Source organism: Callorhinchus milii, unplaced genomic scaffold (genome assembly GCF_018977255.1).
Source record: "Callorhinchus milii isolate IMCB2004 unplaced genomic scaffold, IMCB_Cmil_1.0 Scaffold92, whole genome shotgun sequence".
NCBI classification, from domain to species: domain Eukaryota; kingdom Metazoa; phylum Chordata; class Chondrichthyes; order Chimaeriformes; family Callorhinchidae; genus Callorhinchus; species Callorhinchus milii.
The window spans coordinates 36695-57063 of NW_024704833.1; the positions used below are offsets into that span (position 1 = coordinate 36695).

Sequence of the window (20369 nt, forward strand, 5' to 3'; positions counted from 1 at the left end):
CAAATGGAAGCATGTACTTTAATTCCACCCTGTAAAATGTGATGAAAGGTGAGAGTGATAGGGTGTGCCAACTATTGTAGGGAAATTTTCACCCAACGAGTTGTTCCGTTCTGCAATGTATTACCTGAAAGCAAGTGAAAGCCGATTCAACAATAACTTTTAAGAGAGAGTAGATGGTTATTTAGGGAGGACAAAACTGCACGGCTACGGAGAGAAAGCGGGAAAGTGGGATTGAGTTGGATTGCTCTTTTCGGAGCCGGCGCAGACATCTTTCTGTCTCATGTCGAATGGTATCTTTCTGTGCTGTATGACACTATTATTCTGTGACAAAACCTTGTTCCTGCGACTCAAGTGAATTCCGTTGTTCGTGTCTTGTTGAAGCCAATGAGGTGACTTGAACGTGTAGGAGTTGGTACCGTTTGTTCCCAAGTTGTTGAAATATTAGCGAACAGAATATAATAAAGTGAAAACAGTGATAGGATGAAGCAATTTATTGCACATAATATATTCTCCTGTTTACAATGATGATCAGTTTAGAGTTTGCCAATCACAGCAAAGCAATGGCAAACCTTTCAATTTTTAAACAGCAACAACATGAATTTCACACAAGGCAATAGATTTGGAGGGTTAGATGTCAAGCTCCAGGAGAGGACTGGCGTTGAGGACATGAGAATGGGGAAAACTAAGCACACATCTACAGCACTAGCCTCCTGTGGGCAGTATGGCACACTCAGTCAATACACTAGACTCCAATGGGGAGTGCAGCACATGCACAGTCACTACACTAATCTCCCTTGGGCAGTACAAAATCCACAGTCACTACACTAACCTTCTGTGGGCGCTAAATTGTTGTGGGCAGTATATCGCACACAGTCACTACATTGATTTCCTGTGGTCAGTTTAACACACAGTCGTTATATTGGCCTCCTCTGGGCGCCCAGAGGAGGCCAATATAACGACTGTGTGTTCAACTGACCACAGGAAATCAATGTAGTGACTGTGTGTGATATGCTGCCTACAACAAGTTAGCGCCCACAGAAGGTTAGTGTAGTGACTGTACATGTGTTGCACTGCCCATTGTAGGCTAGTGTATTGATTGAGTGTGCCACACTGCCCACAGGAGGCTAGTGCTGCAGATGTGTGTTTAGCTTTCCCCATTCTCATGTCCTCAAGCCAGTCCTCTCCTGGAGCTTGACATCTAACCCTCCAACTCTATTGCCTTGTGTGAAATGCAAGTTGCTGCTGTTTAAAAATTGAAACGTTGGCCACTGCTTTGCTGTGATTGGCAAACTCTAAACTGATCATCACTGTAAACAGGAGAATATATTATGTGCAATAAATTGCTTCATCCTATCACTGTTCTACTTTATTGTATTCTGTTCGCTATTATTTCAACAACTTGGGATCAAACGGGACCAACTCCAATACGTTCAAGTCACTCATTGACTTCAACAAGACACTAACAACGGAATTCATTGAGTCGCAGGAACACGGTTTTGTCACAGAATAATAGTGTCGTACAGCACAGAAAGATACCATTCGACATCAGACAGAAAATGCTGCGCCGGCTCCGAAAAGAGCAATCCAACTCAATCCACTTTCCCGCTTTCTCTCCGTAGCCTGCAGTCTTGTCCTCCCTAAATAACCATCTACTTCTCTCTTAAAAGTTATTGTTGAATCGGCTTTCACTTGTCTTTCAGGTAATACATTGCAGAAACGAACAACTCGCTAGGAGAAAATTTCCCTTCAATAGTTGGCACACCCTATCACTCTAACCTTTCATTACTTGTTTACAGGGTGGAATTAAAGTACATGCTTCCATTTGTGGAGGAGGATTATTATTAGGCTCTGTTTGGAGTAAGGAAACTTGCCCAAGGTATCGCCCTCTGCCTGGAATAGAACTCCGGTCTCTCGCTTGCAAAGCGAGAGCACTAACCACTCAGCTACAGGACTCCACGAGTTGTAGCGCCGTATCACATGCTCAAGACGTCTCAAGGCGCCTCACAGTATATAGAATAAAGTGAATTTATTGGATGTTTTGTGACCGAAAAGCAGCAGGTTGTAGCAGAAGCAGTCCACAGGTACCTGTGTATCAAGGTGACCAATTCATTACTATTATAGCTTTTATTCTTGTTATTATTGAAAGGATTATTACCCCAGAAAAGCGATTAGTCAATGGACTACAAACCGCGTTCTTATTTACTAATCTTCTAACACTAACACTTATCATCCCTCTCAATATATCTGGTTTTGTTGCTTATTTTCGCCACCATGATCATTGTTATCGTAACAATAATAATAAAAAACAGACTATCTGATCAAACTTAACAATGTCGCTAAACATATTAACTGACAATTCGTAAAAAANTTGACATTGATGTAAAGTTCAACTCGTATCAACATCATCAGCCAATGTCATACAATTAAACAAGTTTACAATAATCTGCGTTTTACATTTATAAAAAATTAATAATCCTTGCATTTGATCCAGATCCATTAAATTACATACAAGCAGGTCAATCAGCTGTAACAGACCAGATATCAACATGAATGGGTAATCAGAATTGACGTGCCATATGATTTGCTGTAAATACCCAAAGTAATTACCATATGAAAAATAAGGAGCTGGAAAAATTCTGGAAAAATATCGATCGACCTGTTCAATGCAGACGTGGGTGGCAATGTAAAACAAATGTTGCTGTTGTCATCGGTGCAACGGGTAGTATTAATAAAACTATTCAAAGCGACTTGACGCCATAAAATGTGATATCAATCAACTGCAAAAAGTAGCTGTCTTTTCGAAACTCATAGATACAGTGTAAGAAAAAGTAATATCTATTCATATGTAAAAAGTGACTGCGTTTTTGGTGTGGTTAACCCCATCCCATGTATAATAAGTATTAAAGAAACGATGAACTTTTTTATTCTAGATAACAGAATATCCATCACCACTTTTTGGCCACCCTGTTTACGGAATGCCTGTGTACCTCAATCCTATATCCCTAGGAATGTGTTTGTGACAATGAATGGACATCAAATGTAATCGAGAGAGGGTGTCTGTGCTAACCGCCTGCTTCTACAAAATCAGGTGTAATAATCACTGCATTTGTCAGAGGATATTATTCAAAGAGTCTATTGTGAGTTTGAATATCAGTAATTGTTTCATTTGATACAGTGTCGTATCACAACTTCGAGACTTCTAAAAACGCTTCTCTGAATATAGTGCAAAGGGTATGGAATGTGTAGTTTCCGGCAGAAAAGACACTTGGGTCAAACGAACCTTCTACCCCCAATATTTTCCGATGGACGTAAAACAATAACAACTTGGATTAATTTGATAACAAATACTCAAATGATCTCCCCATTGGGAGTTGAACCCCGGACTCCCGCGTGACAGGCGGGGATGCTAACCACTATACTAATGAGGTTTCAAATGGAAGCATGTACTTTAATTCCACCCTGTAAACAAGTAATGAAAGGTTAGAGTGATAGGGTGTGCCAACTATTGAAGGGAAATTTTCTCCTAGCGAGTTGTTCGTTTCTGCAATGTATTACCTGAAAGACAAGTGAAAGCCGATTCAACAATAACTTTTAAGAGAGAAGTAGATGGTTATTTAGGGAGGACAAGACTGCACGGCTACGGAGAGAAAGCGGGAAAGTGGGATTGAGTTGGATTGCTCTTTTCGGAGCCGGCGCAGACATATTTCTGTCTGATGTCGAATGGTATCTTTCTGTGCTGTACGACACTATTATTCTGTGACAAAACCGTGTTCCTGCGACTCAACTGAATTCCGTTGTTAGTGTCTTGTTGAAGTCAATGAGCTGACTTGAACGTATTGGAGTTGGTCCCGTTTGATCCCAAGTTGTTGAAATAATAGCGAACAGAATACAATAAAGTGAGAACAGTGATAGGATGAAGCAATTTATTGCACATAATATATTCTCCTGTTTACAGTGATGATCAGTTTAGAGTTTGCCAATCACAGCAAAGCAGTGGCTCACCTTTCAATTTTTAAACAGCAGCAACTTGCATTTCACACAAGGCAATAGAGTTGGAGGGTTAGATGTCAAGCTCCAGGAGAGGACTGGCTTTGAGGACATGAGAATGGGGAAAGCTAAACACACATCTGCAGCACTAGCCTCCTGTGGGCAGTGTGGCACACTCAATCAATACACTAGCCTACAATGGGCAGTGCAACACATGCACAGTCACTACACTAATCTCCCTTGGGCAATACAAAACCCACAGTCACTACACTAACCTTCTGTGGGCGCTAACTTGTTGTAGGCAGTATATCACACACAGTCACTACATTGATTTCCTGTGGTCAGTTGAACACACAGTCGTTATATTGGCCTCCTCTGGGCGGTGTAATCGATACAGATATTACATTGAGCTCCTGTAGGCAGGCAAACCGCACAGTCACCACACTGGCCTCCAGTGGGCAGTATAGCAGGCATAGACAGTACACTAGGCTGCTTTAGGCAGTCTAACACTTATAGGCTCAACACTGGGCCTCTCTTTGCAATGTAACATACATAGTCGCTGTACGACGCTGCTTTGGGGAATGCAACGCACACACAGTAGCTACACCAGGCTACTATTATGCAGTCCTGTAGCATATTGGCAAGAGCGCACGCCTCACTAGCGAGAGGACACGGGTTTGATTCTCATATAGGCAAAATCTTAGGAATATTCCATTAATCCACCCAATCCTGCAGCTCAGTGGTAAGAGCACTCGCTTTGCAAGTGAGAGACCTGAGTTCAATTCCAGACAGAGCGCGAAACATAGGCAAGTTTCCTTACTCCATACGCCTATTAATAGTCACACCAAAACCCAAAACAATAATAAATTGGTCATTTTCAATCCATGACTGTTTGAGGGACATTACTGTGCGCAATTGGCTGCCGCTTTCACCCACAAATATATTGAATTCACATTAGAGTGTGTTCTGTGAAGCGCTTTGGGACGTCCACCCGACGTGAAAAGCGCTATATCAAATGCAAGATTTATTATTATTATAATCGACTCAGTTTATTAACAGTAAGTAGGAGCCAGCTTTCAGGTTCACATTTCAGGGTTAAAAATCCCTTCAAATAGACATGTCTCGAAATTCAGATAAGTCGTTTTGTCAAACGCAAGGATACTTGGACAGAGTGAGGCCACATGAGATGTGAGGACTGGACAATTCCCAGTGTCCATTTCCTGGATCCTCGTGAGGACTTTCAGAAAGACTGCGATGGAGAGGCAGAGACAATCAGGGAGAGGGACAGAGAGAGATAGAGTGAGAGTGATAGAGAGAGAGAGAGAGAGAGAGAGAGAGAGAGAAGAGAGAGAGAGAGTGACGGGGAGAGAGAGAAAGAGAGAGAGAGAGAGGAGAGAGAGAGAGAGAGAGAGAGAGAGAGAGAGAGAGAGAGAGAGAAAATCAAACAAAAAGGAAGTGAGGCAGAAAGAATATGGGAGCGAGAGAATGACAGGAATGGTGTTCCAACATATCCTGCGACGAGTGATTTGGAAATTTTATCAAACGTTCCAGCAACATGTCGGTTAAAAAAAAACAGGTAATGGAAACAATATATAAAGACCAGCAGTTCTGAAGTCGTTCGTGACATTATTTCAAGTGAGAGGAAAGAATTGTAGAAGAATATATTTCTTACAGAAAAGGATCTTCCCAATGTGGGCTTGAACCACCAAACATTCGGTTAACAGCAGAACGCTCTGACCTATTGCGCCACAGAGACTTCTGTCTACATATTTTTCAAGAAAATTATAGTACACGTACACCAAGTTCTATATGTTTTTTGTCAGCAACGAGTTACCTAAATGTTCAATCATGTCATAATTTTTACTCAATGACATCAAAAGCGTTCCCAAGAACCTCATTTGATGCTGAAATAGTGACATTAAAATTAAAAAGAAAAGGGTTTCCTAGTAATGAATCATGATGCCTGACCTCTACGTATAAACGCTTATATCGGAAATTGCGTGATATATATAGTAGAATATTTTTGATCGACACATTGCTGTTGATTTCTTTACTGAGAGACATTCACGCGTAATATCGCTTTCCAGAGAAAAATCCGGACTTCGTAATGCTGATGAATTTGTCGCTGCTAATTGGAGTGAATTCTTAAACTTATGTTATTGCTATTATTGTGGAACTCTGAATTATTATATTAAATATTCGAATTTTATTGAGATTAATTTAGTAAAATCAAGTGTTGATGCCAAAGCTGAAATGGTAAATCACAATATTCGATGAGAGGTAGACACAGACTGTTGATGTCTATATATGGCCTTTGTTACTTCTGTAGCCTTTTTCAAAAATATAATTCCAGTTTTAGTTGTTATTGCTTTAAAAAATGCCAATTCAAATTTAATCGTTGCCGTCGAACAGCGAAAGTAAACAATTGTGATTTCTCTTCCGGTAATAAACTCTGTTCTCGCTCAGTAACACAACTCTTCTTTCAGTACTTTACCCAAAAAGCATCCCTTTTGTTATCAATCAGCAATATTTCAAATGCAGACTTCTGTTTTGAAGCTTTGTAAGGCTTTGCAGCAGACGAGGTGGCCGAGTGGTTAAGGCGATGGACTGCTAATCCGTTGTGCTCTGCACGCGTGGGTTCAAATCCCACCCTCGTCGCTTCAGATACTTTGAAAAGTGAGTTGATTATGGAGTTTTAAATAAGGGGATCATATTATTTGCAGGTATCACAATAATCAGGGATCTGATTTCTCTTTGACCGTGCCTTCAGCTCCCCTCTCGACTCTCTTCCTCCTCCTCGCTCCCTCCCTTCCCTCCCCTCACCCTGACCATTTCCCCCCTCCTCTCTCCATCCCTTCCCTCCCCTCACCCTGACCATTTCCCCCCTGCTCGGGTCATGACCCAACTGTGCAGCGCCTTGGGACGTCCTCCTGACGTGAAAGGCGCTCTATAAGTGGAATCTTGTTGTTGTTGTTGTTGTTGTGTCTGTCTTCACTGTTCCTCGCTTTATGTTCTTCATTCTATACGATTTTTTTGACGTCTTCTCTACTCCGTGTGAGAAGTTCTTATATTCAAACTCACATTGATGTCATCTGGGCTCACATTCGAAATCGCTTTTTTTGCGACATTGCTGGGCATAAATTACATGCAAAGTCTTTGTCACAATTAATTTACACATTAAAACTTTACTGCTTCTGAAATTATTTTAAATTTTAAATTCTGAAATTGCTTTCCTTGATTTCACACATTGCTACAATTCAAATGTGGAACATTGACCGAGGAGAGCGCAGAGAGTGACTCGGAGTTAATGTGTATCTCTATGATTTATGCTGGAGTGCGCATTGATCACAGCTAACCAGGTAATGCAGGAAAAGAGGTCAGAGGAAAGGATAAACCAAAGTCGCATTTCGATGCAAGATAACGTGCATATAATTCATACCTATCGAGGGACTGAGTAAAAAGCGAGGACATGGTCATTGGGCAGCAACTCACCGAGACTGAAGTAAAATTCGATAGATGCCATGCACTGTCAATTCTGGCTGATCAAATTTCCTCCCCAGCCCTATCCTCATCACGCTCATACTTCTCTTCCATGTAACTGGCTTCTTTACCCTTCCGAACTCACAATGCTCTCTGTTATCCGCTGTTTCCACATCAAGGGCCACCAGACAAGTTAGGATTTTGATTTCCTGGATTAAAAGGACAAGAGTGGAAGAATCGCTGTCGAGAGACAAACGACACCCTTCACATTATGTCCAAGATCCACACTGGCCAATCTGCCATGACTAGGAAAACTGTCGACCCACAGGGCTCATGACAAAGATGACAAAGAATGCCACAGAAGAGCAGCAAAATTAATAATGAGCCCTAAGACCATTGGCGTGCTTTGCAATTGCTAATTTGCTGCACATTAATCCGGAAAGTATAACTTCATTATTTCCAAGATAACAATTCTGAAAATAATGCTTTGTTATGTTTGAAAACAGCAGCACAGCAGCATTTCCTAAGTACATGCAATGTCAAATTATAGCACAAGATTCTCTGAACCGTCCGATGCGAACCTTGTGTCGCGCTTCAGATGTCCTCCCGACGTGAAATTGCTCTACCAATTGCAAGTTGTACAATATTATAGTTATAATCTGTCGTTATAATCTTTGTTTCCGTATTGTTATTTTGTTGTTAGTGTTGTTATTGTCAATAGTGTAAAGGTTGTTCGACCGCGCACCCACCACTTCGATCACCTGAAAAGGAGAAAATCTATATTTTGAAAATGGGTCGGTAACCAGTGGACACCGATTTAATATATTTGGCAAAAGAAAAGAAGGGGAGACCTGAAACTTGTTCGCTCGGCGTGAAATTGTGGTGTAAGTAGATTTAATGAAAGCATTCAAAAGTGAATTAGGTAACTAAAAAGAAACACAATTGCATGGATAACTGCCGAGGAGAGGGACTATTTGGTAACTCTTTCAAACAGATGGTAAAAGCATAGCGGCAGGAAGGCTTAATCTGGATTTAAATAATAAATAATACATTCATTTAAGAAGGGATTTAGCAGCAATCTGCGGACTGGTTTCCATAGTGTAGTGGTTATCACATTCGCCTAACACGCGAAAGGTCCCAGGTTCGAAACCTGACGGAAACACGTTTTATTTATTTATGGTCCGACTGCATGATTTATCAGCATCGAGTCAGAAAGTCGCCGTTTGAATATCGGGGCTGCCGCTCTGGTACAGTACTGGGGCGCTCTCTGTGTTCTTGTTGGTGCGCTCTTGAAATCGCATATGCTATCTTGTTGGAATCGCCGGTTCCTACATTCCTGAATTTATTAGATCGAAAAAAACAGAGCTATTGATAACTATGAAAAAAANTCGTTTCATATTTGGGATCGTCTGGGATTTGAATCCGGGAACTCTCTCATTTCTTGTTCAATGGACAATCCAGAATGACGAGAATCATATTCCAAGAGCAAAGATCAACTTGATCAATACGTTACTGCTAATATAAAGGAATACATTGGCGATAGAAAAATGGCGGTCATTGTTGATTTCCTGCGCGTTTTTTGAAATTGTTGATATCATCAAATCTAAGGCCCGATAGAGCAAAATGCAAGATCTGAACTACTGGAAAGAGGAATATTGCTGCAAACAAGAATTTTTGAGTATTTTGTATGATAACACTGCAGCGCTGGCTCTATAAGTCTTACTTAATTACCCAAACTGAATTGGCCATTAACACCACTGATCTTTGCATAATATTTGCCAAAATCATTCGGAGTGACAAAGTAGACGAGCTTCGTAAAAACTGCGGGCTCGTCCGGGAGTTGAACCCGGGACCTCTCGCAGTTTCCTGCAGTTGTGAATCCCCGAAGCGAGAATCATACCACTAGACCAACGAGCCACAAATACGTCATGTAACTGAAATTTTAATGGATACAATTGTCAATACCATAATGAAGCGGCGTTTGTTCATTTCCTGCACATTTATCAAAATTCGTAATGATACACAAATCAAATTACATTAAAAAAATCAAGCGATACTCTTTAATCATTGACTCAACGAGTCAGGTAGCCGACAAGCGGCAGAGAATGAACCAACATAAAATTCTGAAACACACATTTCTTGCCGTATTGCCAAAGATTTGCTAAGGTTGCTGACGATTTAGATTTTAACCTGGAGTTTGAATGTCAGTGCACCTCAGTAAATAGCAGTGTCACGTCGAGTCGGAATTCAAAAGGTGCGACATGCTCCTGCCTTAACGTTCAATATCTCTTTGCGGTATGTTGCTTTCACTTAAACGGAAATTAATCAAATTCATGTTTTGTAGACCATCGGATTGAATGATGATGGATCACAACCACCAAATAACTGCTCCGCATCCACCATGTTTTCAGCGCCTCGGGACGTCCTTCAGCGCCGTGGGACATCCTCTCGACGTGAAAGGCGATCAATAAATGCAATCTTGTTGTTGTTGTTGTCCACAGAGGCAACACATTTGACTAAACCAAGGAAAGTTGAGGATCTCAGTGAGTGTCAAACACACACCCTCGGCAATTCTCGATTAAGCACTGTAATATAATTTGGCCATTTTGAAGAAAGATGGCCCAGTCTCTTATATAACGGAAGAATTTGCCAATCATCAGCAAACGGTGCAATTGTGTTTGATTTTTAGACAATGACAGCATCTCAAATTAACTGCATCAGTAACTCACGTTTTAAACAGTTGCGCTGATTGACATTGTTCAATATTGTGGTATAAAGATTTTGAGAAGACCTCCCAAATGAATGGCCGCTATTAGATAATGAAAAAAATTGTCGTTTGTCCGACCCTGCACGGAAGAGGGAGAGCTTAAGTTTCCGTGTTTTAAATTAAAAGTGTTTGATCCGAACACAATAAGAAAATACGTCTGTTACGCCTACTAGTCATTAGTTAGTCTTTTGACATTCAGCATCAATTAATAATAATAATAATCCTTCGGTTATATATATAGCTTTATCATGTCTTCTAGACGTATCAAAGCGATTGTGATAGTTTTCAGTAAAATAGCTCCTGGCCCCTCTTTTAACCGACATTTTCAACCACTTCTTATTCACTGGCACTGTTTCCACACTCTATTCCCACCCCACTGTTCCCAGCTATCATCATGCCGTTTCTAAAGAAAGACATCCCACGACCCTTCATTACTCTGTAGCTGCAGCTCCGTCTCCAAAACCTAATTCCTCTCCAAAGATCTGGACCGAGACGTCATGCATCAGCTTCGCTCTTTCCGTTCACGCCATTCCCACCAAGAATCCTACCAATTGGGGTTTCACGTAAGCAGCCATCAGCACGATAGCAGCCCTGGTCAAAGTCATCAACGATATTCTTTCCATCGGCTCCCGAGCTCCCTCTACCTCCATTACCTTCGACCCGCAACGGTACGTCATCCCTCACATCTGTGCCACGACACATTCCGCATTTACCCACCGCCGTCTCTTGTCACAGGCCACCGAGATCCTCATTCCCACTTTAGAATATGCAAACCTGAAGCTCGACGGTCTCACCAACTCCTCACTTCCCCCTCAGGCGGCAGCGGGCTGAATGCTCAAGCTACGATTCATTCAAAAACCAGAAGCCCATGTATTCACCCACAACAATCTCGGTTCCACTGGCTCCACATCAATCCGATGAAACCTTTCAAGATCCTGGTCCTCAAATTTAAAACCTTGCTCCCCTAATCTCTATGATCTTCAATCATCTATCAACCTGTCCGTTCCTTCCGCTCGGTGCGCTCTGGCCTACTTCAAGTCCAACGGCGGGCCAGCCACAGCATTGGTGTGAGGCCCTTCAGCTTCTCTTGTTCCATGTTTTGGAATTCCGTCCCACAGACTCTCAAACAAGCCAACTCCTTAGCTTCATTTAAGTCCCTTCTCATCAACCACTTCTTCAGATACGCTGTTTCATCTATATTACCACATTTACTGGGAAATACACCGGTCCTGTTCCCATCCAACAGCTTACGTTCTGATCACTGATTATTTTACAGCTTCCCGGAACGTCCTCCTAACTCTAAACAAATTAAACTTGTTTTTGTTTTTATATGTCTGTATGCTTCACAGAATATATTGTGAAGTGTCGTGACATTGTAAACTGTGGGCGAATATACCAAGTTGCTCAGCACCAGTTGCTTAATCAAGGTCCTCATTTAGGCAAATAGATGTTCCAACTGCTTTCCTGCAAATGTCCGTATATCATGATAAGAACCATGAATCCAACATTACAGTTGTTTCCCAACCAGAAACAACCTGTTTCAACGCGCCAACCGACATGCGCTTTACAAATACGTTGCAATTACTGTGCTGTACTGTCAAGATGCCCATCCTCACCATCTAGGAAATTAAATATTATGTACGGAAATTGAGTATTCGGGTTTCTTCTTGAAATCCTCCTGTAAAAGAAGTACAATACTAATGCTACCATCATAATAATAAAACACTTGCACATATAGCAAATAGTAAATGATGGATTACATTTCTTTTTTTATCACTGGATCAGTGTCACTCGGATATCCATTCCTGCCGTCATCACTATGTCCACACAATGTGCTGCGGTCCAGAAAGGTCAACAGTGTTTGACAGAGTCAGGACGCTGAGGATTAAATTATGAATTAACAGAAGCATCGATGTTGAAGTAAGGGCGATATGGTCAAACAATGCCAATCCGAGACAAGTCAAAGCTATCTTTAAGTTTACACTCCCATGGTATTATACTAACTATGTATTCTTTTTCAAATATAGGAGGAATTTGGGATTAAATCTGGGTGTAATTCTTCTACTTGAGGCATGGGGAATGGCTGGTGTACTAAATAAGTACTTTGAAACTGTCTTCACAACAGGAGGGGATGTAACCAATGCAACAATATCGCAGGCGCGTGAACAGAAATTGGATATGATAAAAATCAACAGAGAGGGGGTACTAAAAGGGCTGTCGGTGCTCAAATTAGGTAAATCACTTGGTCCGAAAGGGGATGCATCCTGGGGTACTGAGGGAGGTAAGGGTAGAAATAGCGGAGGCTTTGGCCACAAACTTTCAATACTCTTTGGACACTGGAGTGATGCCAGAGGACTTCAAGCTTGCAAATGATACACCCATGTACAAAAACGACAGAAAGACAAACCTGATAACCACAGGCCAAAAACCTTACTTCAGTAGGGAAACTTCTGGAAATTGCAATTCGGGATAATATAAATTCTCACTGAAAAANTATGGTTTAATAAGGGACCATCGACAAGAATGTATTAACGGCAGATCGCGCATGACATCCTAACAAAATAGTTTGATGAAGAGGCGAGTTGGAGATTGAATGTACAGCAGACGTTGTTCAACTAGATTTTCACAAGGCATTGAACAAAGTGCCACATAAGACAATTATATGCAACAACAGCCACTTGGATTTATATCGTGCCCTCCACCCCGGACGTCGTCTCAGAGCGCTTTACAGTAATGGATTCCGGGACCGAGCCACGTGGAGGCGGATTAAGGTGACCAAAGGCGCGGTCGAGAAGAAAGGTCTTCAGAAGAAACCTGAAAATGGGTAGGGATGCTGCGAGGCGAAGGGAGTGAGGAAGGCATTTCCGGAGCCTCCTGTCAAAGTGGCTGAAGGCACGGCCCCCGAGGGTGGAGCGGACGACTCGGGGCACGAGGAAGAGACCAGAGTGGAGGAACGAAGGCAACGGTTACTGTTCAGAGGATAGAGGAAGTGAGAGATGTCGGGAGGCGCAGTGGAGTGCAGGTGCTTGAATACAAGGGTGAGGAACTTGAAATCGATCCTCCCTGGGATAGGCAGCCAGTGCATCTTGGCAAGGACTGGGGAGATCGGGGAGCGATATTCGTGCGGGTGAGAATGCGCGCAGCAGAGATCTGAATGAGTTTGATTTTTGTTGGATGGTATTGGATGGGAGACTGGCGAGAAGCGCGTTGAAGTAGCCCAGCAGTGAGGTGAGACAAAGGCATGGACTAGGGTTTCAGCGGCTTTTGGGGAGAGGTATTGGCGGAAACGGTTGGAGATTGAACTCCTCCCTCCAGATACGATTTGTTTTAGAATTTACAGCCTTTGGTATGAACAGTCGGTGACTCTTATGAGTGCCTTTGTACTTTGTGTCTCGTTGTATCGTAACTAGTATTCCCGCCTGTCGCGCTTGACAACGGAGTTCAATTCCTCGACGGAAAGGTCCTTTTAATTCCTAGGATTCTTACAAAGTTACATCCACGGAGATTTAAAGTATATCAAAATGTGTTGGTGTGAATCGGAGTACATTGTGATTGCCATGTGTTTGTAGTGGAGGCGGAATTCTCATGGAGACAATTTCCTTAAGTTTCTGTCATTGTTGCAATACCTAATTGATTTTGTATCTAATTCGATGCATATAAAAAAGGCCACTTAATTTCACAATTCAAACTTGTTGGATTATTTGCATTGCATTGACGTGTTCTGCTTTGATGACACATGGGCTTTAATCCCATGCTTTTTATTGAGAACTTGGCAGCAATTGACTTGTTTCTTTCTTACAGTTAACTTAGTTGCGATTGTGATCCTATCCCGGGGAAAGTGTGGGCTCTCCAGATGCATCACTCGCTACCTGTTATCCATGTCAGCAGCCGATCTACTGGTTATTATTAGTGAAGTGATATTGACTCGACTCAATTACCTTTATTTCCCAATTTGCTTCCTGGACCTCACTCCAGTGTGTTCGCTGGGAACCAGTCTACTTTGTGCAACAACTGACTGCTCTGTGTGGCTAACAGTGGCCTTCACCGTTGATCGCCATATAGCTATTTGCTGTCAGAAGCTGAAAATGAATTATTGCACCGAGAGAACAGCGGCTGTGGTGATTGGAACCATTTGTGCTCTGAGCTGCTTCAGAAACATTCCCTGGTATTTCATTTATCAGCCTTGGTATGTAATTGATAATATACCATGGTTCTGCAAGACAAAGGAAAGTTATTATGGATCACGGGCCTGGGTCGTTTATTCCTGGTCGTACACCTTACTAACCCCTTGTGTTTCCTTCGTTCTGATTTTGCTGCTCAACAGCCTGACAGTCAGATACATATTATCGGCAAACAGAATCCGCAGGAGACTTGTCGGCCACAACAGTACGGAAAATAATAACAATTTAGAGATGGTCAACAGGAAAAAATCCATCGTAATTCTCTTTGCTATATCCTGGAGTTTTATACTTTTGTGGATGACCTACGTTGTGTATTACGTATACAGACAAATTGTAAATTATTATTCTTACTCGGGCTACAGTGATCCAGTCTATGTTTTGTACGAAACAGGATGCATGCTGGAGCTTCTCTGCAGCTGCACAAACACCTGTATTTATGCTGTAACGCAGTCTAAATTCAGGGAAGAGTTGAAAAAAGCAGCAAAATATCCGCTAAGATTGATGCGTAAACTGGCGCAATAATGAAAAACTGCTGCCGGAAAACTTAAATCATTAGGCCATGGTTTGTGTGAATCGGTGCATAGCATTTGGTTTCTGTCCCGGGGCTGGCCTGCCCTGATCGTCTCCGTAAACAGCATCCCATCCCATCTCGGCTACATGAGGTCTCAAAGCCCAGCTGGGTAAAATGCAAAATCCTCGTTCTTTCATTTAGGTCTATCCATGGTATTGTCCCACCCGATCTCTGAAACCGTATTCACTCACACTAGCAAGTCCATTCACTTTCTGCAGCCCATACTGTTTGACCCCTCCATCCCTAGCTCTATCCACCCCACCATAAACGGTTGAACTGTCATCCAATTTGGGCAAATGTTCTGCAAATCGGTACCTGCGACGGGCTGCATCAAACCGTCAAATTCCATATTATTATCAAAAGGTAATTTGACTGTCCTTTCGGTCATTTTCCCTCTTTACACACCACGCCAGCACAAACCCTGAATTCGCGTTCTCAGCGTCCAGAATTATCTTTCGCCTATTGAATGATTTCTACCCAAAACTGTGTCCTTCCCACTCCAGCTGTCATTCCAGGTTGGCTTCCCAGATAGCTGTGCCAAAGACTGCAAGACATCGTAATGCCAGCAAGATCCCCATATAAACTGAAATCTCTTCTTGTCGGGGAGAGGAAATTCAGCCGCAAATCACAATCTTGTCTACTTTTCACCTCAGCGACCTTCCGAAAGCTTAGATTTAAAGATTGTATTTTGTGAGGCAAATACAGATGGCGGAGATTACGCCAAAGTAAATTTATTAGGACACAGTCACAATGTCTAGCATGTATCCTTAGCAAGTGATCTGAACCAGGAACCTGCCTGTCCATTAACTTTTCACTGCAGTTAAATGTTTCACAAGTTCAGTCGTGTTGTCCTTTCTCTTAATCGCGGATATCTGCATGAAGGGCGCTACGTGTACTCAAGTTGTTATATTGTTTAATTAAAATATTGCCTTCTTGCATGTCAAATGCCAATCAATGTTACAAATCCAATCCTTTTCAGGCTGTAAAAGTCAAGTTGTCTGATTTGCTTGAATGGCGAAATAATTCTACACAATTGTAGCCTTTGAGAGCCTGTTAGCGATTTAAAATTGAACAAAACTGTTGAACGATCCAAATTTCAGATTGAATTTGGATCCCGTTTAGTTGATCTCACGTTCGGCAGTAGAGCTTCCGGGCTTTCTGGAACTATATTCTTAGACTTTTATTCAGCTGCGAACCGCAAACCGATAATCACACCCAAGACCAACGAGTCACATTTGGAGACACCTACAATCTCAAAGGAGGAACCAGCCTAAGGCAGAAAAATCTCTATCCTGATCGGTTTCATCCACATTTATCAAACATCATCATGATATCCTTGTTGAATCGCCAAGACAAACGATCAATCACTTTTCTCACTGACATGGGTATCAGGCAGATCATGTGTGCTCGTTCATTAGGGTTACGAGTCGTGACGCAAAATCACTTTACAAATAAAAGTTGTAGAATGATGATCAGAGTGTTGATCACATTTTTAGCGCGTTTTAACGTTTAATCTGGATTGCTGTACACTGTCCAGCGCTTTGGGACGTCCTCCAGAAGTGTAAGGCGTTATACAAAAGTAATCACGAAAATCCTTATCAAGTATTAGCTGCAGTCTTTTTCAGTATGAAAGAAATATAAATCTAATGCATCGCATGTATTTTTGTATCATCTAAGCAAACATGACTGGGTCAATAAATGAAAAATTTACTCCCTGAGCGGTTATTGTAGCCCACAGATACAACTCGCTAAATCTGTGAAATGTTTGGCAAAGTAAAGGTAACTTGTAATATAGCTCTATGTGAGCGTCAAAGTCACAAGCTCGGGATTTCTCGAGGAAGTACTATCATAAATCTGCCACTCGATAAACTATTTCGCCCACGAAATATACAGACAATTCATTCGACAAGATATGCTGTGAAGGTTTGAGACATCCCGCAGACGTGATAAGATGTTGTGCGAAATTAGCTACAACATTTCCGCAACATAATATACATTCAACTCACGTTACAGTGTATTCTTTGAAGCCCTGTGAGGCACGTGGAAGACCTGATAAGGACGATTTCGTCGAATTCTGTCGCTCAGTGCGGAGATCACTGGCCACACAAGGAAGCGACGTGGATGCAATTCACAGCTGGGTGAAATGTTGTTCATTTTCTTCCACCACATGTCTCTGTTTACCTAGCAGTAAGTAGGAACCGGGTTGCTTGTCGATTGTCAGATAGTTTTTCCGGTAGTAATAGTTCCTTCAAGAACATAAATAAATTGGTCATTTCAATCCATCACTGTTTGTGGGACAGTGCTGTCCACAAGTGGCGGTCACGAAATACAAGATCAATTCGATTCAATGTGAGTCGCTTTGAGACATCCCTAAGATGTGATGAGGCGCTTCAGCAAATGCATGGTTTATTATATTATTATTATTTACCAAGTGCAAAGATGGTATTATATTGGAGGATGAAAGAGATGTAGCGATACTAAGGAAATATGGGATGCAGTTCCAAAGCGTGGGGAAGAAGAGGCTGAAGGCCTGACAGCCAATGATGTGGATATGTGAAGGGGAAGGGGATGTGCATCACGCAGAGCCTGTCAATTGCAGGGATCAACCACGTTGATAAGGGATAAGCAGGTCAAAGTTGCAGGAAGAAACAAGAATGCAGAGGGGTTTGAAGCCAAAGACGAGTATTTTCAATTCACTCCTCTGAGGGATGGGAAGCTAGTTTAGCCAGACGAGAATAGAGTGAAAGGGTCACCGAACCTGGTGTCGGAGAGGATATGAGTTGCAGTGTTCTGGGTGACTTGCATCATGTGATGTCAACAGGTGTGAAAGCTAACAAGCATGGAGTTAGAGATGTCAAGCGTAATGGTTTCGGCGGACTGCGGAATGAGACAATGGCGGACCGGTCAATGATGAGAAGGTGGGAGAAAGCAGAACACAGTATGGCTCGGATATTGGGCGAAATGGACCCTAGAGCGTCAAATAAGACGACGAGGTTCGGAGTATCTAGTGAGACGAAAATGCATTCACGAATGGCGATGCTGTCAGTGTATGAGGTGCGTAGGCGTTGAAGGGAAAGAATCATTAGGGACTCTGATTCTTTGACGTTCAGCTGCAAAAAGTTATCTTTCATCTTTATCTCTGTCAGTGCCTTCGCTAAGTAAATATATTGAACATAACAAAACGCTGTCTCTCTCTCTCTAATTATCTACTTTTTCTGAAAATACGTCGTTAACATCAATAATTTGGTGTTAGAAAGAAGGCAGAGACTTGAGAAGTCAGGGAATGGACTGAAATCGAGAGATCCAACTACATTCACAGGACACATGTGAACAGTTTCCTCTTTCTAAGGAATTAACATTTGTGTCCACAAATGTCATACCACCTCAAGCAAATATCGACATATTATAAAATTACCCGAATACACCCTTCGGTTCCGTAGTGAACGAAGATACGATTTGTGTCCCGCTGACCGGCTCTATATTTCCCCACATCTGGAATGTTGCCTGGCTTGGCGAGACTCTCACCAAAGACCGCCGGGACATTCACCGACGCTTACATCACATCCAGTCTTGACTTGACAAACTCCGTGCTTCTCGGTCACTCCATATGTGTGACTGCATGCTTTCGTTCCATCACCTGCTACTTCGATTGCATCCGGGGTGACAGGTCGGCACTTGTTTCTGTCCACTCCTCTTTGATCAATTGCGGTAAATGTCTCACGTTCAGTGACTTTGTCACATCTTTTGCCCAAAGGGTAGTCTTTTGCCAAGTGGCCGAAACATTTGCTGCTCCAACACACAGTCTTCCTGCTGGCTACGACGCAGTGGTTCATCTGTCTGCATCCCTCGCAGTAGAGTATATCACTGAAGTTCCCAAAGTTAAATCGGGAGCGGTTTGAGCAACATTCCCCTCACGTCTCCAGTACAGTTTCAACCAGCCATCCCACTGGGATGCCCAGAGCCCTACCTCCTTTATCTGCGTGATACCGTCCTCACAGAACCTCTCCAAGAAACAAAAACGGATGCTGGTCTCCGGCATTTTAAGTAGGGGTAGAGTGGCAAAGTACGGAAATAACAGAGTAGGATAGAATGGGAAGGACTTACAAAAACTTTGCTTTCCTGCCTTAAACTCGCTTGGATTACGGAGCTGATACCATATGGGATCATCATCTCCTCCCCTTGATTTCGGAGGACCATCTCCTTCAATTTACTCGCCTCCTCATACGAGACTGTGTGTGGGATTCCGTTGTGGCTTTGGGCCTAACATTCGCCACCTCGTAGCTTCTCACCACGGCCTCACGGCTTCCCGCTCCATCTTTGCCATCATCCATATTTGGCTCCAGTTCCATGCTCATTTCAAACGCCGCTATCTTATCTCCACTTCGCACTCTATCCTTCTCTGCTATTTCCCCACTTTGCCACTCTGCCCCCACCCTCTGTAATTTATCCCATAGTCTGTCCGCCTCGACCTCCTTCAAGACCCATCTCGACCCTTCTCTTCAACGGTGCTTTTGTTCAATCTGCTTGCACCACTTCCCTCCATCGGTCCCAGTTTACACCCCTAGCTCTGGTCCGAAACGCTGAATGTCCAGCGAATTGCGACGTCCTTCCGCCGTGAAATGAGTTATTTTTGTTATAATAATAATCCTTGCATTTGATATAGTGCTTTTCACATCTTCCAGACGTCTCAAAGAGCTTCACCGAATATACTGTAAAGAAAATTGACAGTGTATTTGTGCGCGAAATGCGGCAACAAGTTGCACACAGCAGTGTGTGTCCCACAAACAGTCGTCGATTGAAAATGACCAATTTATTATTATTTTGTTATGGAGGGATTATTATCAGGCGGGTGTTTAAGGAAACTTGCCCAGGGTTTCGCCTGCCTAGAATTGAACCAACTTTTCTCGATTGCAAGGCGAGTGCTCTAATCACTGAGCTACAGGACTCCATATAGCCACACAGACACATAAACTTGGACACTCAGGCACATACACGTAACTACACACACAGAGAAACACACAAGAGAAACATAATCAGAACATGTCAATATAAAAAATATTAGGTAATAAAACAGCTTCGACTTGCACCTTCCGGGCTGTCGTATTCACATATTTCCCAAACTACCTACGTATTGTATCCCATACTGTTATTTCTTAAAAGAAACATATCTAATATTCTTAGAATCAACACTACCTGGATAAACTGTCTCACGAGGGAGACTGTTCCACACGTTAACTATTCGCTCCCTAAAATAATTGTTGCTCAGATTTGTTCTGAATTTACCGCCCTTCAATCGCAGGCCGTGTCATCCGGTTTCACTATTCTGGACAAGTTGAAGCACGCTATCGTGATTCATCTTTGCTGCCACTATAGAAAACCATCA

The 20369-nt window shown here is 42.4% G+C and overlaps 3 non-coding genes across 3 annotated transcripts; 2 read left to right on the plus strand and 1 right to left on the minus strand.

The window, feature by feature from the left end:
- The first annotated feature begins 6563 nt into the window (after positions 1 to 6563).
- trnas-gcu lies at positions 6564 to 6645 on the plus strand. The gene has a single exon. It is a non-coding gene; the product is annotated as a tRNA-Ser (tRNA).
- A 1911-nt stretch (positions 6646 to 8556) lies between these two features.
- trnav-aac lies at positions 8557 to 8629 on the plus strand. The gene has a single exon. It is a non-coding gene; the product is annotated as a tRNA-Val (tRNA).
- A 663-nt stretch (positions 8630 to 9292) lies between these two features.
- Positions 9293 to 9384, minus strand: trnap-cgg. Its single transcript has 2 exons — positions 9349 to 9384; positions 9293 to 9328 (listed from the first exon to the last, which is right to left on the minus strand). It is a non-coding gene; the product is annotated as a tRNA-Pro (tRNA).
- Positions 9385 to 20369: the final 10985 nt, after the last annotated feature.